The sequence below is a fragment of the Chlorocebus sabaeus genome, chromosome 17 (assembly GCF_047675955.1).
Source record: "Chlorocebus sabaeus isolate Y175 chromosome 17, mChlSab1.0.hap1, whole genome shotgun sequence".
Classification (NCBI taxonomy): Eukaryota; Metazoa; Chordata; class Mammalia; order Primates; family Cercopithecidae; genus Chlorocebus; species Chlorocebus sabaeus.
The window spans coordinates 17,746,284-17,762,904 of NC_132920.1; the positions used below are offsets into that span (position 1 = coordinate 17,746,284).

Below are 16,621 nucleotides of genomic sequence, written 5' to 3' on the forward strand. Positions count from 1 at the left end.
AGTACAGTGAATAAATGTACAAAAATAAGTGAACACCTTCTAATTGAACGTGGAATGGGATCCAGCCTTTTCCCTCACTGCACGCCTACAACACTGCAACTTCCCACACCTACTTCCCCCTCCTTCATGCAGTGCCTGTTAGTCACTTAGTAGCCATCTCAGTTATCAGATCAACTGGCATACTGTGTACATAGGGTTTACTACTATCTGTGGTTTCAGGCATCCACTGGGGGGCTTGGAACATAATCCCCATGGATAAAGGGAGACTACTGTACAAGAGCTTGAGAATGCTTTTCACGCCAATCACTCCTCTTACCATTGACCATATTTTCGTTCTACTTCGTTTTCACACTATCACACCTTTTGTTTTGTTATTTTGTTGATGCTTGTTTCGATTTACCCACATATTGACCAATTCCTTTGCTCACTACTCTTTCTTGATTTTTTTTTTTTCTGAGACGAAGTCTCACTCTTGTCCCCCAGGCTGGAGTGCAATGGTGCGATCTCTGCTCACTGCAACCTCTGCCTCCTGGGTTCAAGCGATTCTCCTGCCTCAGCCCCTCCGAGTAGCTGGGATTACAGGCACCTGCCACCATGCCTGGCTAATTTTTGTATTTTTAGTAGAGATGGGGTTTTACCATGTTGGCCAGGCAGGTCTAGAACTCCTGACCTCAGGTGATCCACCTGCCTCGGCCTCCCAAAGTGCTGGGATTACAGGCGTGAGCCAACGCTCCTGGACTCTTTCTTGATTCTTATTCCTTCCTTCCAGATTTAATTATTTCTTTCTTTTCCTTCCAGATATTAAACTGATCAGAATAGATACTACACTTGATCTTAGCCAATAAGGCCAAGAAGTGATTAATTTCCTTCTTCTTTTTTTTTTATTTGAGATGGAATCTCATTCTATTGTGCAGAATGGAGTGCAATGGAGCAATCTCTGCTCACTGCAAGCTCCGCTTCCTGGGTTCATGTCATTCTCCTGCCTCAGCCTACCAAGTGGCTAGGACTACAGGGGCCCACCACCATGCCTGGCTAATTTCTTTTGTATTTTTAGTAGAGATGGGGTTTCACCGTGTTACCCAGGATGGTCTCAATCTCCTGACCTCGTGATCCACCCACGTTGGCCTCCCAAAGTGCTGGGATTACAGACGTGAGCCACCGCGCCTGGCCAATTTCCTTCTTCTTAAAGTGCTTCCTTAAGTAGTTCTTTCATTTATTTATTTGTATTTATTTATTTTTTTTAGAGAGTCTCACCCTATTGCCCAGGCTAGAGTGTGATGGCACAATCACAGCTCACTGCAGCCTCAAACTCCTGGTCTCAAGTGATCCTCCAAGCTCAGCTTCCCTAAGAGCTGGGATTACAAGCATAAGCCACTGCACCTGGTCCCTTAAGTAGTTATTTTAATAGGATCACCTATAAATGATAAATTCTTTCTGTCTTTGCCTAAACTATTATTCGTCCTTTCCATGAATTGTTAACTAGCTAGAAACTGAAGTATAAGTTGGCATTTTCTCTCAGAATTTTGAAGCTGTTCCATCATCTTTTGATTTCTATTGGTATGTTTGAAAAGTCTGCTGTCAATCTAATTGTCATTTTTTTTTCATTTCTTTTTTTTTTTTTTGGACGGAGTTTTGCTCTGTCACCCAGGCTGGAGTGCAATGGGATGATCTCGGCTCACTGCAACCTCTGCCTCCCAGGTTCAAGCCATTCTCCTGCCTCAGCCTCCCGAGTAGCTGGGATTACAGGTGCTCGCCACTGCGGCAGGCAGTATTTTTTTTTTGGTATTTTTTACTAGAGACAGGGTTTCGCCATGTTGGCTAGGCTGGTCTTGAACTCCCTGCCTGAAGTGATCTGCCTGCCTCGGCCTCCCAAAATGCTGGGATTATAGGTGTGAGCCACCACGCCTGGCTGCCTCTTCCAAAACATCTGGAGTGGATTTTGTAGTGAAATACTTTCACCTCTAGTTGAGTTTAGTGTGCCAGTTGGGAAGATGTAATGACTCTGTTTCCCGATATGTGCAGTAGTATAGTCTGTGCAGCTTCTACAGCTGCATTCAATGCCACCAATAAAAAAACACGGACACTTCAGTGGCCTAGGCTGTTTGTGGCAGTGGCGGTAACAGTATATGTTGTTAATATCCTGTGAGTTCCATGTTCAGGTACTTGGAGTGGCTGTGGGGTGAGGGTCCTAGTCTCAGGGTCTCTCAAGCCTATTATGGCATCTGGGTGTTGGGATGCAGCTTTGCTCTCTGTGGGAAGTTTGGATGTAGGTTACCTAGAGCTAGGATCTGCGACCCTGAGGCACCCCTAGGAGCTTGGGCCCAAAGGACTGCATTTTATAACTGTGATTCTAACTCTAGTGGGGATGGGGGACAGGGCAGAGCCCTAACCTGACTCTGGCAATGAGGGGGTGCTCTAGAGGTTTGGGTATGGGGATCAGGGTATAGCTGCAATTCAGGAACCTGAGCCAATAGAGGTCAGTAGGAACTGAGGTCCCAGGGGATGAGGCACTGTGTATGTAGTAGTGACTCTAGACGCTGGGATGGTGGGGCTTGGCAGTATCCCAGCCTCTGTGAGACCAGCTGCAGTGGTAGCAAGTACCCAATAATAATGGAGCACAGCTGTCCTCTGGGACCTGGGTTGGGGCAGGGAACAGCAGAGCAATGATTTTATTCTCCAGGGAGAGGGTATCTCAGCAGCTCAGGCTTTAGGGCGATATTCCAGCCCCAGGGAAGCAGAGTGCTGGAGTTGTTTGGCTTGTAGGGTAGGGTGTCTCAGCTCAGCCACTGTGCTGTTTCCCTGGGATGTAGGGTCCTACCTCATCTCAGCCCAGAGATGCACAGCTGCTGAGATTGACCAGGACACTGATTCCCTAGTGGGGGCAATGCGCCAGTTCAGCTCAGGCCTGGGAGCATGACTGTTCTGGGCAGCCTAGTACTATTTCCCTGGAATGCAGACAATTGCTTCAGCTTAGGTACTGGGGTACATGATCGTTCTGGGTGGCCAATACACCATTCATTACCTGGGATGCCGGGTGCTGCATGGACTTAGGCACTGGGGAGACATGACTGCTCTGAGCAGTCAAGATGCTGTTTTGCCATGAAACAGGATACTGCTTTATTTATTTATTTATTTATTTATTTATTAATTAAGAGACGGAGTCTCACTGTGTCGCCCAGGCTGGAGTGCAGTGGCGCATCTCCACTCACTGCAAGCTCCACCTCCCGGGTTCACGCCATTCTCCTGCCTCAGCCTCACAAGTAGCTGGGACTACAGGCGTCCGCCACCATGCCCCGCTAATTTTTTGTATTTTTTTAGTAGAGACGGGGTTTCACCGCGTTAGCCAGGATGGTCTTGATCTCCTGACCTTGTGATCCGCCCGCCTCGGCCTCCCAAAGTGCTGAGATTACAGGTATGAGCCACCGTGCCCAGCCGATACTGCTTTATTTTTATTTTATTTTATTTTGAGACTGAGTCTCACTCTGTAGCCCAAGCTGGAGTGCAGAGGCACAATCTCGGCTCCCTGCAACTTTTGCCTCCTGGGTTCAAGCAATTCTCATGCCTCAGCCTCCCGAGTTGCTGGGATTACAGATGTGTGCCACCACGCCTGGCTAATTTTTTGTATTTTAGTAGAGATAGGATTTCACCATGTTGCCCAGGGTGGTCTCAAACTTCTGAGGTAAGGCGATCCGCCTGCCTCGGCCTCCCAAAGTGCTGGGATTGCAGGCGTGAGCCACCATACCCCGCCAGAAACAGGAAACTGCTTTAGCTCCTGCCTCAGGAGGGGTCAGTGGAGTGGCTTCACCTCCACCTGGCCCCATGGAGAAGGGTGTAACTGCTGCTCCCATTTCAGCTTGGGGATGTTGGGACACCAGGCTGGGTGGTTCAAAGGCAATTTAGCTTCGGGGATGAATGGGGATCTGTAACTACTTGCCCACAGAGCCAGTCACACTCCGGCCATAGTTCCAATTCAGCAGCATGTGGAAATGGGCGGGGGAGTGGCCAGTGCTGGCTCCTTCTCTCCGGGCAGCACAGCTGTGTGGACTCCGGGCAGCCTCCTCAGCTGGGCTTAGTGCCTACGAGGACTGCAGGGGACAGTAGTGAGGTTTGTAGGTGTCCAAAGTTGATGGGAGTTTCTGGGATCCCCTTGTTTACCTCTTTGCTGAAGGGAGAAGCTAGTTCTCAGCTGATCCCAACTGGGGGACAGAATAATGGAGGCCTGTCATTTCCTTCCATTCTCTGTGGTCATCCCGAGATTCTGTTACTCCTCTGGTGCACTCCAGCACTCTCAGTTATTTTCATTAAAATGTCGTTGTTGGCCAGGCGCAGTGGCTCACTCCTGTAATCCCAGCACTTTGAGGCTGAGGCAGGCGGATCACCTGAGGTCAGGAGTTTGAGACCAGCCTGGCCGAAACCCCATCATGAACCTGGGAGGCAGAGGTTGCAGTGAGCCAAGATCGTGCCGCTGCACTGGATCCAGCCTGGCGACAGAGCAAGACGCTGTCTCGGCGGGGGGCGGGGAAAAAAGGCATCATTTATTTGTTGTTTTGGCTATCTTTGTAGGAGGAACAAGCACTAGGGGCCATCTTGCTAATGTCACTTTCCATGTGGTCATCTTATAATGTCTAAAAACTGGCTTGCCTCAGTGAACCCTGGTGAGCTTCATCTTTCCATCTCAACTAGCTCATTAAAACATGTTTCTGAGCAGAGACAGTATTCCCCTCACTACCCTCTACACCAAACAAGTGACTTTAAATTTAATTTTGAAATGTGACCATATGAAGCTGGGCAGGTTGGTACACACCTATAGTCCCAGCTATTCCGGAGGCTGAGGTGGGAGAATTGTTTCAGGCCAGGAGTTTGAGTCCATCCTGGGCAACATAGGAAGACGCTCATCTCAAAAAAAAAAAAAAAAAAAAAAAGTATGACGTATGAAAATTGTTAAAAGACATTTTTGAAAAAGAATAGTGAAGGCCGGGTGTGGTGGGCTTGAGTTTGTAATCCCAGCACTTTGGGAGGCTGAGGCAGGAGAATCACCTGAGCACAGGAGTTTGAGATCAGCCTGGGCAACATAGTGAGAAACTCTCTACAAAAATACAAAAATTAGCTTGGTGTGGTGGTATGCACCTATAGTCCCAGCTACCTGGAAGGCTGTGGTGGGAGGATTGCTTGAGCCTAGGAGGTTGAGGAGGCAGTAAGCCTCGTGCCAGTCTGGGTGACAGAGTGACACCCTGTCTCAAAAAAAAAAAAAAAAAAAAAGTGAAGGGGAGACTTAACAACTTTTAAAATATGCTGTAAAGCTACCATAATTACACATTATGGTACATGTAAAGAACATAAACAAATCATTGAGGCAAAACATAGAGTGAGAAAACCTAATATTTGCTTTCCAAATCCCAATGAATGATCTTACATATCCCCTGGATTAGGCAACTTTCCTTGGGGTCACTGATCTATGGCACAGAGAGAAAAAATTGCCTCAGTTCCTATCAACTGATTTACAAGTGTTTCAGAACGATGCCTAATTTGAGAGTGCACATATTCGTTTCTATCTTGATTTTATGCTTTCATTGATTGACTGATGAGAAGACATTGTGTCGTTGCATTTTTGGGATCTTTCCTTCTATTAATTAATTCACTCTTTAATTAAAATGAGCAAACTAGTAGCATAAAATGTAAGTGAAACCCACACCAGCTATTTTTTAACTTGAAAACATTAAAATTTGACATACCTCTAAGAATTTTTCATATGCAAAACCCTGTACTTAATTTGGGGCAAAGAAAGGCTAGTGAAGTATGGAAAAGGAACTGAGAGTTTAATTGGTAAGCTAAACATGAAAACAATTGCAATGAAAAATAAAATAAAAACTTTTGATAGAAAATCCAGATCCTGAAGAAGCATGAAGAGGGAAAGCTATTTTGAGTAGTTGGCTTTTAGCTAGACCTTGAAGGACGAGGAGGATCTTGGCTTAGGAGGGAGACAGCATTCAGACTGATTTTGATGTCTTTGACATGTTTGAGGAGTATGCTAAGGTGTATTGTAGGCCTGATGTTTTTCTCATAATTAGACTGGAGTTACGGGTTTAGGGAGGACAATCACATTGGTGAAGTGCCATTTGTATCACATGGTACATACTATCCACATGACTTATCACTGTTGATGTTGACTTTGACCACCTGAAGTTGTGTTTGTCGTTTCTCTACTACAAAGTTACATTTTCCACTTTCCATTCTCTTTGGAAGGAAGTCACTGTGTGGCACACCTCACGCTTGATGAGTGGGGAGTGATGCTCCCTCTCATATTATATTTTTACTATAAAGTGTATTTTTACTATTTTTTTCTTTAGACGGAGTCTCACTCTTGTTCAGGCTGGAGGGCAATGGTGCAATCTTGGTTCACTGCAACCTCCGCCTCCTGGGTTCCAGTCATTCTCCTGCCTCAGTCTCCCGAGTAGCTGGGATTACAGGCACGTGCCACCATGCCTGGCTAATTTTTGTATTTTTAGTAGAGACAGGGTTTCACCATGTTGGCCAGGCTGGTCTCAAACTCCCGACCTCAGGTGATTCGCCTGCCTTGCCCTCCCAAAGTGCTGGGATTACAGGCGTGATCCACTGCACCTGGCCTTTACTACATTTTAGAATAAGCTTATTTTCTCAAGTTAGTTTGTTTGTATGTTTTTGTTTTTGTTGTGTAAAGAATGATCTTACCTGGCTGGGCGCAGTGGCTCACGCCTGTAATCCCAGCATTTTGGGAGGCTGAGGTGGGTGGATCACTTGAGCCCAGGGGTTCAAGACTAACCTGGCCAAAATGGTGAAACCCTGTGTCTACTAAAAATACAAAAAATTGGCCGGGCACAGTGGCTCATGCCTGTAATCCCAGCACTTTGGGAGGCTGAGGTGAGTGGATCACATGAGATCGGGAGTTCAAGACCAGCCTGACCAACATGGAGAAACCCCGTCTCTACTAAAAATACAAAATTAGCTGGGTGGTGGCACATGCTTGTAATTCCAGCTACTCGGGAGGCTGAGGCAGGAGAATTGCTTGAACCCGGGAGGTGGAGGCTGCAGTGAGCCGAGATCGCGCCATTGCACTCCAGCCTGGGCAAAAAGAGTGAAACTCCATCTCAAAAAAACAAAACAAAACAAAACACAAAAAAAATTAGCCTGGCATGGCGGCATACGTCTGTAATCCCAGCTACTTGGGAGGCTGAGGCATGAGAATTGCTTGAACTCAAGAGGTGGAGGTTGTAGTGAGCCAAGATCATGCCACTGCACTCCATCCAGCCTGGGCAACAGAGTGAAACTGTGTCTTGAAAAAAAGAAAGATCTTTCCTGTCTATATACTGAATTTGTGTCAGGGGTGCCCCAATCTTTAGTCAAGAGCTACACTTTATCACCTTAAAGGCTGGAGATCACCAGGTAAAGGGGAAACAAACAGCAAAGTATCAGAGCTGCCCAGAAAGGAGGAATGCCGCTGCCTGCAGTTTTTCCTTTTCTGCTGAAAATTCAAAACTAAGTCAAGTATAACTGTGGCAGCTACTATATAGTTCTATACAGTTCTTCTGAACAAGATTTTGACTGACAGATTTTTTTTTTTTTTTTTTTTTTTTTGAGACAGAGTCTTGCTCTGTCACCCAGGCTGGAGTGCAGTGGCATAATCCTGGCTCACTGCAACCTCCACCTCCTGGTTCAAGCGATTCTTCTGCTTCTGCCTCCCAAGAAGCTGGGACTACAGGCACCCATCACCACTTCCAGCTAATTTATTTTATTTTATTTATTTATTTATTTTTTTGAGACAGAGTCTCCCTCTGTCACCAGGCTGGAGTGCAGTGGTGCAATCCTGGCTCGCTGCAACCCTCGCCTCCCGGGTTCAAGCCATTCTCCTGCCTCAGCCTCCCGAGTAGCTGGGACTACAGGCGTGCGCCACCATGCCCAGCTAATTTTTTTGTATTTGTAGTAGAGATGGGGTTTTACCATGTTGGTCAGGATGGTCTCGATCTCCTAACCTCATTATCTGCCCACCTCGGCCTCCCAAAGTGCTGGGATTACAGGTATGAGCCATGCGCCCCACCTAATTTTTGTATCTTTAGTAGAGATGGGATTTCAGCATGTTAACCAGGCTTGTCTTGAACTCCTGACCTCTATGATCCACCCACCTCGGCCTCCCAAAGCGCTGGGATTACAGGCATTAGCCACCATACCCGGCTGAGACTGACAGATTCTGATGCAAACAATTTTCCTGGATTTGAAGCCTAGCTCCTTCCCTTTCTGGCCTTTGTGATTTTTTTTTTTTTTTTTTTTGACAGTCTCACTCTGCTGCCCAGGCTGGAGTGGAGTGGCACGATCTAGGTTTACCGCAACCTCCGCCTCCCGGGTTCAAGTGATTCTCCTGCCTCTGCCTCCCAAGTAGCTGGGATTACAGGCGTGTGCCACCACACCCTGCTAATTTTTGTATTTTTCATAGAGACGGGGTTCCACCATGTTGGCCAAGCTGGTTATGAACTCCTGACCTCGTGATCTGCCTGCCTCGGCCTTCCAAAGTGCTGGGATTACAGGTGTGAGCTACTGCCCCTGACCCTTTGTGACCTTCTGTTGCTGTTGTTTTTTTGAGACGGAGTCTTGCTCTGTCACCCAGGCTGGAGTGCAGTGGCATGGTGAATCACGCCTCTGGGATTCACGCCATTCTCCTGCCTCAGCCTTCCGAGTAGCTGGGACTACAGGTGCCCGCCACCACGCCTGGCTAATTTTTTGTATTTTTTAGTAGAGATAGGGTTTCACCGTGTTAGCCAGGATGGTCGTCTTGATCTCCTGACCTCGCAATTCGCCTGCCTCAGCCTCCCAAAGTGCTGGGATTACAGGTGTGAGCCATGGCGCCCGGCCTTGTTGTTGTTTTTTTGTAAGCTCATATTAAGTGATACTCTGTAATCCTGACAGATCCTTAACCCCTTTGAGACACAATTTCTGCATCTGTAAAATGGGGTTAATGACAGTATCTACCTCATGAGGCTGTTGGAATGATTATGGGAGCAATGCATATTAAATCCCTTACATTTAATAAATAGCAATGCAGTGGACATATTTTTTATATATTTTTTTGAGACAGAATCTGACTCTGTTGCCCAGACTGGAGTGCAGTGGCACCATCTTGGTTCACCGCAACTTCTGCCTCCCGGCTTCAAGTGATTTTCTCACCTCAGCCTCCCGAGTAGCTGGGATTATAGGTACGTGCCACCCCATTCGGCTAATTTTTGTGTTTTTAGTAGAGATGGGGTTTCACTATGTTGGCCAGGCTGGCCTCGAACTCCTGACCTCAAGGGATCTACCCACCTGGGCCTCCAAAGTGCTGGGATTATAGGCGTAAGGCACCGCGCTCAGCCTGAGACTTCATCTCTTAGGAAAAAAAAAAAAAAAAAGGGCTAGGCATGGTGACACTTGTGATTCCAGCACTTTGTGAGGCTGTGGCAGGAATACTGCTGGAGCCCAGGAGTTCAAGACCAGCCTGAGGAATATAGCGAGACCTTCTCTCTATTACGAAGAAAAAAAAAAGCTTGGAAGTCAGTACTTCGTTATAAGCCAGAGTGTAGGCTCTGTGATCTAAGGGTAGTTCCTCTGAGACAAGAAGGGAAGGAGAAATGAGAAATCAGGGACAGGGAAGAGAAAAGTGAGGCAGAGGGAATCAGGAGGTTGAGACTGGGGGGAGGATGCATCTTAGTCTGTAAGAGGACACCCAGTGCTCTACACCTGGGGCTGAGGTGAGGAGTTGGGTATGAGCAACACTTTTTGAGGCTCAGATAGTTTGAGAGAGAAATTGAGAGAGCATCGGCTGGTGCTTTGCTGCTTTCTATTGGCACCCTCCCAGCTTTGCTTGGATAGAATGGAAGGAATAGATAGATAGGCTCCAAAAAACATTCAGTTGGTCCTCTTTGAGGCATGGATGAGTTCCTGAAAGAACCCATGAGTAATGCAAGAAGAAAGCTGAAATTTTTTTGAGATACAGTCTTGGTCTTGTCACTCAGGCTGGAGTGCAATAGCGCGATCTTGGCTCACTGCAACCTCTGCCTCCCGGGTTCAAACGATTCTCCTGCCTCAGCCTCCCGAGTAGCTGGAATTACAGGTGCCTACCATCATGCTTGGCTAATTTTTTTGTATTTTTTGTGGAGACGGGGGTTCCACCCTGTTGGCCAGGTTGGTCTTGAATTCCTGGCCTCAGGTGATCTGCCCACTTCAGCCTCCCAAAGTGCTGGGCATGAGCCCCCGCGCCTGGCCAAGAAAGCTGAAAATTAAGAGTCACTATGACTGTCCAGGTTCACCACAGCACAGGTATGGTACGGGGGTGCCATGGCAGGGGCTGTGTGCCAGACAGCCCAGAGCTGGAGCCCGAGGCAAGGGCAGCTGAGCCTCGTAAGTACCAGTGCAAGACCAGCGGGAAAAGCTTTGAGCAGAGTTTGCCAGGCAATTGTCCTGCTGAAAGTTTCCTGGAGGACAGACCATTATTGACATCAGTGGTGAGTGAGGCCAGGACAGAAATCTATGACCAACAATTAGATGAGAAAACTACTCCTCAACCAGGGTCAGCAGAAACTAGCAGAAGACAACAGATTACAGGTGCTACCCTGGCCAATAGGATAAAAAAAGGAACCTTCCAGACCCATCCTTAGAAGCATGGGGCTCAGGGGACAGACTTCAAGAGGGGAAAAGGAACTCTGAGGCTGAGTTCATATTGAATATTTACCTGCAAAAGCTTAAACAGGAAGAAGCTGATCAGGAATACTTTTCTACATATCTGTACCAGTTTTTGATAGTTCGTTTATTTTTACATTTTATTTTTTGTTAGCTTATTTTCCTTTTAAAACTATACTCTTTTAAATCCTTTTTATTTTTTAAGAGAAAACTTCTAAGTTTCATTAAATTTTTTAAAATTTATTTTTAACCGGTTGGGCGCAGTGGCTCATGCCTGTAATCCCAGCACTTTGGGAGGCTGAGGCGGGCGGATCACGAGGTCAGGAGATCGAGACCATCTTGGCTAACACGGTGAAACCCCGTCTCTACTAAAAATATGAAAAAACTAGCTGGGCGTAATGGCGGGTGCCTGTAGTCCCAGCTACTCGGGAGGCTGAGGCAGGAGAATGGCGTGAACCCGGGAGGCGGGGCTTGCAGTGAGTCGAGATCGCGCCACTGCACTCCAGCCTGGGTGACTGAGCAAGACTGCGTCTCCAAAAAAAAAAAAAAAAAAAAAAAAATTTATTTTTTAAAGAAAACTTTTAAACTTCATAAATCCCTTTACGTTTCTTTTTCCAATTAGCCAGCTTTAAAGTTTCATTTTACGAGTTTCAAGAGCCTTGAACCCTTGCTTATTCTGAAACATTTGGATGCGTAACACATCTTAATAAAAAATCTGATCTTTCAATATCTTCAGCAAAAAAAAGCCTATCTTCGGCCGGGCGCAGTGGCTCAAGCCTGTAATCCCAGCACTTTGGGAGGCTGAGACGGGCGGATCACAAGGTCAGGAGATCGAGACCATCCTGGCTAACACGGTGAAACCCCGTCTCTACTAAAAAAATACAAAAAACTAGCTGGGTGTGGTGGCGGGCGCCTGTAGTCCCAGCTACTTGGGAGGCTGAGGCAGGAGAATGGCGTGAACCCAGGAGGCGGAGCTTGCAGTGAGCCGAGACTGGTGCCACTGCACTCCAGTCTGGGCCACAGAGCCAGACTCTGTCTCAAAAAAAAAAAAAAAAAAAAAAAAGGCCTATCTTCATAAACTCCTTTTGTTGGCAGTTTTATTCCTAAATCTAATTGTTAATATCATGTGCCTTAATAAGTAAAGATGTGTCTGAATTTCCTATTTTGACCAAAGCCATAAAATATATTGGTATGCTTGTGTCTCTTATGAAGCAGATCTGCAGAGAATCAAATGAGAACAATCCAACTAAAAATAGAGGCAGGCGAGATGTGGTGGCTCATGCCTGTAATCCCAGCATTTTGGGAGGCCAGGGCGGGAGGATCTCTTTGAGCTCAGGATTTCAAAGCCAGAGACTCCTGACAGCTCAAGAGGTCCTGAAATGGCAAGACTACGTCTCTACAAAAAATGAGAAAATTAGCTGGTTGTGGTGGCCCGTGCCTGTGGTTCTAGCTGCTAAAGAGGCTGAGGCAGGAGGATCAAAGTCCAGGAGGCTGAAGCTGCAGTGAGCCTGATCACACCACTGCCTGGGTGGCGGAGTGCACTTGCCTCCACCAGGAATAGTAGTACAGTTTGATCACTCACTATAAGTCTCACATTCAGATAATCCTAGTATTTTGACTTTTTTCTTTATTAATATCTCCTTTGTCTTCCATGGGATGTGCCTTTCCTTTTGACTCTGTTCTTTATGAATAAAGGAGTTGGATTCCCAATTCACTGAGAGGTTTCAGTTAGCTTTGCTTTGCCCCATGGCTTCAGGTATGTAACTTCATAATAGTTACGGTGGTTTTAAAATATGTCTACAAATCCTTTGACAGTCTTCTTCACAAAATGAAGAGCCCAGTTCCCCTCCCGTTCAGTGGGGGCTGGACTTAGTATCTCACTGCTAATGAATAGATTATGGTGGACGTGAAGTGTGACTTGAGACCACGTCATAAAAGAGGCACTGTGGCTTCTGCTTGCTGTCTTGGACCACTTGCTCTGGGGATGCCAACTGCCACATTGTGGGGACATTCAAGCAGTATGGAGGGGTCTACAGAGCGAGGAAGTGGATCCACTCTAAAAGTGGATTCTCCCATTCCCAGTTGAGCTTTCGGGTAACTGGTAACTGTAACTCTAGCTGACATCTTTATATATTTTTCCTATTTATACACACACACACACGCATACTTTTTCTTTTTAGCTCTTGGAGCAGAAAAGGAGAGCAAGAACTCTTACTCAGTTACATTTTTTTTTTTTTTTTGAGATGAAGTCTTGCTTTGTCACCCAGGCTGGAGTGCAATAGCATAGTCTCAGCTCACTGCAACCTCCACCTCCCAGGTACAAGCGATTCTCCTGCCTCAGCCTCCCAAGTAGCTGGGATTACAGGTGCCTGCCACTATGCCCAGCAAATTTTTTTATATTTTTAATGTTTATTTCTTGAGATGGAGTCTCGCTCTGTCACCCAGGCTGGAGTGCAATGGCATGATCTTGGCTCACTGCAACCTCTGCCTCCTTGGTTCAAGCGATTCTCCTGCCTTAGCCTCCTGAATAGCTGGGACTACAGGGCTGTGCCACCATTGTATCTTCAGTAAGACGGGGTTTCACTATGTTGGTCAGGCTGGTCTCGAGCTCCTGACCTCAGGTGATTTCCCCACCTGGGCCTCCCAAAGTGCTGGGATTGCAGACCTCAGTTACATTTTCTTTCAATACTTTTTAATTACATGACCAGAAAGCGTTACTTTATAATAAAGCATAGTCACGTAATTAGCTTTTTTTCCAACATTATTCTAGAGCTTCTAAAATATTATAATTTAAAAAATAATTATTGGCTGGGGCAGCATAATTTAGTAGAACACAGTATCTTGTCCTTACCTAACCCTAAAGCTTTTTTTAGTTTTTTTAGTGAGAAGAGTGGCATTATTTTACATTTTGTAAATCTCTCTAATGTCTGACTTAATAGATGAAAGCTGGATTCCCAAAGCTGCTTTGCATTCAGTCTGTTACAATATCACACGTGAGGTAGCCTCTGGAAAACTCCTCTCCACACTCATGAAAGAAATAGAGTGAAAAAGACAAATGATGTATTAGTAATATAAAAATGGCTTTGACCTTGACTATCCGTGAAAGTCTCTTGAGGATCGCCCCCTCCTCAACCACCCTTTGAGAACCGCTGCTCGTTTCATTTCCTCACTTTACGTAGAAGGACATGGACCTCAGAAATCCAAAATGACACAGCCTGTCAGTGGGAGGATACAGATGAGATTGTTTGTCTCACTTCTCTTCCTTAGGTTTCCAGTCAGATACCCTGACGACCTGTCCTGTTCTCTGTAGCTGCAAAGACTGCCACAATATATTATCCCTGCAAAAATTTTAATAAAAAAGGAAACATCACCAAACTTGATAAATTCTACAACAAGCATACTGTGTTTGAATTTGAATTATGACATTTGAATTAGGATCTCTATTTGAACTGAAACACTAAGGCAAATTCTATGGCGCCCTACTCCATGCAAGTTGTTAAGGACAAACTGCACAGTAAATACCACAAACACGGAAATACCACAGTGTCTGCGTCTGAAATATAATTCAGTGATAGATTCCAAAAAAAATTTTTAAAAATAATAAAAAAAAAATCTTATCTTCTATATCCTGCGGAACCAAAAACATTTTCTCATGTACTGGCTGAAAGGGTAGTGGACGTATTAAGAGACTACAAATAGGCTGGCAATCGTAGGGAGCTTTTTAGATTAAATAGAGTTGTTCTGAGATGTAGATATTTTTCATTCTCGAACCAGACCTTATTTTTGTCTTTTTTAAAAAAAATCAAAGAATCTTCACGGTCACCTAGCAATGATTTCCTTTGTATTCTATTAGATGGTACAAATCTTTAAATGGATCATAGCCTTGTTCCTTAAAGAACATAGTGTCAGCCAGGCATGGTGGCTCATGCCTGTAATCCCAACACTTTGAGAGGCCAAAGCGGGTGGATTCCCTGTCTCTACTGAAAATACAAAAATTAGCTGGGTGTGGTGGCGGGCGCCTGTAATCCCAGCTACTTGGGAGGCTGAGGCAGGAGAATCACTTGAATCCAGGGGGCAGAGTTTACAGTGAGCTGAGATTGCGCCACTGCACTCCAGCTTGGGTGACAGAGTGAGACTCTATCTCAAAAAAAAAAAAAAAAAAAAAAAAAAAAAAGAACATAGTGCCTACAAAAGCTGGTCTAGCAAAGGACATTATTCCCAAGGAAGCTACTCCCAACTGTTGGTTATTTTCAGGGTCTACATTCTTTAGTTTTGAATCATGTGGCATATATTCATATTTTTTCTTTTTTTTTGAGACGGAGTCTTACTCTGTCGCTCAGGCTGGAATGCAGTGGTGTGATCACGGCTCACTGCAACCTCCACCTCCCGGGTTTGAATGATACTTCTGCCTCAGCCTCCTGAGTAGCTGGAACTATAGGCATGTGCTACCATGCCCGAGTAATTTTTGTATTTTTAGTAGAGATGGGATTTCACCATGTTGGCCAGGCGGGTCTTGAACTCCTGACCTCAGGAGATCCACCCGCCTTGGCCTCCCAAAGTTCTGGGATTACAGATGTGAGCCACTGCGCCTGGCCAGAGTTTATCTTCCTTAATGAAAGAACTCACAACTGAGGCAAAATGAACTTTTTAGGTAAGGAGTTGCTTCTTTTCTGGTTTCCCTTTGAGCAAATTCTTTCCATTTCTCACCAAACCGCCAAAGGACCCCAGGAAGGGAAACTGGTAGCTCCAAATGACCCTTTCCTCTCCCCAGGAGGACACAATGAGGACCCTGCAGCTGGTCCCCACGACTCCTACTCCTGTGCTAGAGGACAGTTCGAGCCATAGTCCCAAAGGTCTTTTTATATACAGCTATTCTCCCCGTAAGTTGGTGCCATAGAAACACAAGGTTGTATTTCTGTTATGATAAAATGTGTGTCCAAAAAACTATCAACAAATGTGCTGACACTGGTACTACTGTATCTTGGAAATAACCGTTAAACACATGCCTCTAACTAGCCAGTAAAATATGTCCTAAACCCAGTTTGTTCTTAGTCATAATGACAGATGACAATGTCACCGACCTAAATACCACTGGTCTCACACTAGCAAGGTGAATGATATTTGTTCATTTTCTCTTGAACTATACATTTAGTTGTTATCTTTTATTTAAATATTAAATAGCTGCTTTCCTCTTTCCAAACCCATTCTCTAAAATTCAAGTAAGTTTTGGGATTTTTTTGGGTCCCTTCTCTCCTTTCCCATGGAAGTCTATAAAGGGCACCCTTCTGTCCAGAACAGGCTAGATCTAATTCTTTGTAACTTCAGAAAGGGTATTTTGAACAGCTGAGATTTTTCTGAAAAGATTCTGTAATAATTCTGTTTTTAGATAAGATTTTTATGATAAGCCACTTTTAGCCACTATTTCACAGGTGGCAGGGCACTGCTGCTTGCTGTAAAGATTTAAGCATCGTGAACAGGTGTAACACACCATGTCCTACCTGCTCCAGATAGCCCCCCTCCACCACGATAGGATTGGTCTGTCTGGAACTTGTGACACTCACCACACCCTTCTGTCCTCTGAAGGTGCCCAGTTTTCAAGAGGCCTGTCCGTCCATGACATGTCACCAGGCTGAACACAGAGACTGACAAGCAAAGTGTGGCCTGCATCCTGGCTTTGCTACAGCTCCATCAGTAACTTCTCTGCCTCAGTTTTCCACCTGTCAAACACTTAATGTCCATAGTACCTATGGGTCTGTTGCTGTGAGGATTAAATGAGATAATGAATATCAAATGTTTAGAACAGTGCCTAATACACAGTTGACCCCTAATAAATGCTAGCTGATATTATCACTGTTTAACACTACAGAGACATGCACACATAGAAATATGGTAAGTTAGATTTGAAACTAAAGGCAGGGTTATTAAAGACAAACAATTGATG

General features: G+C 45.4%; 1 pseudogene; it reads right to left on the bottom strand.

The window, feature by feature from the left end:
- Positions 1-754: 754 nt before the first annotated feature.
- Positions 755-859, bottom strand: LOC119626898 (U2 spliceosomal RNA; annotated as a pseudogene).
- Positions 860-16,621: the final 15,762 nt, after the last annotated feature.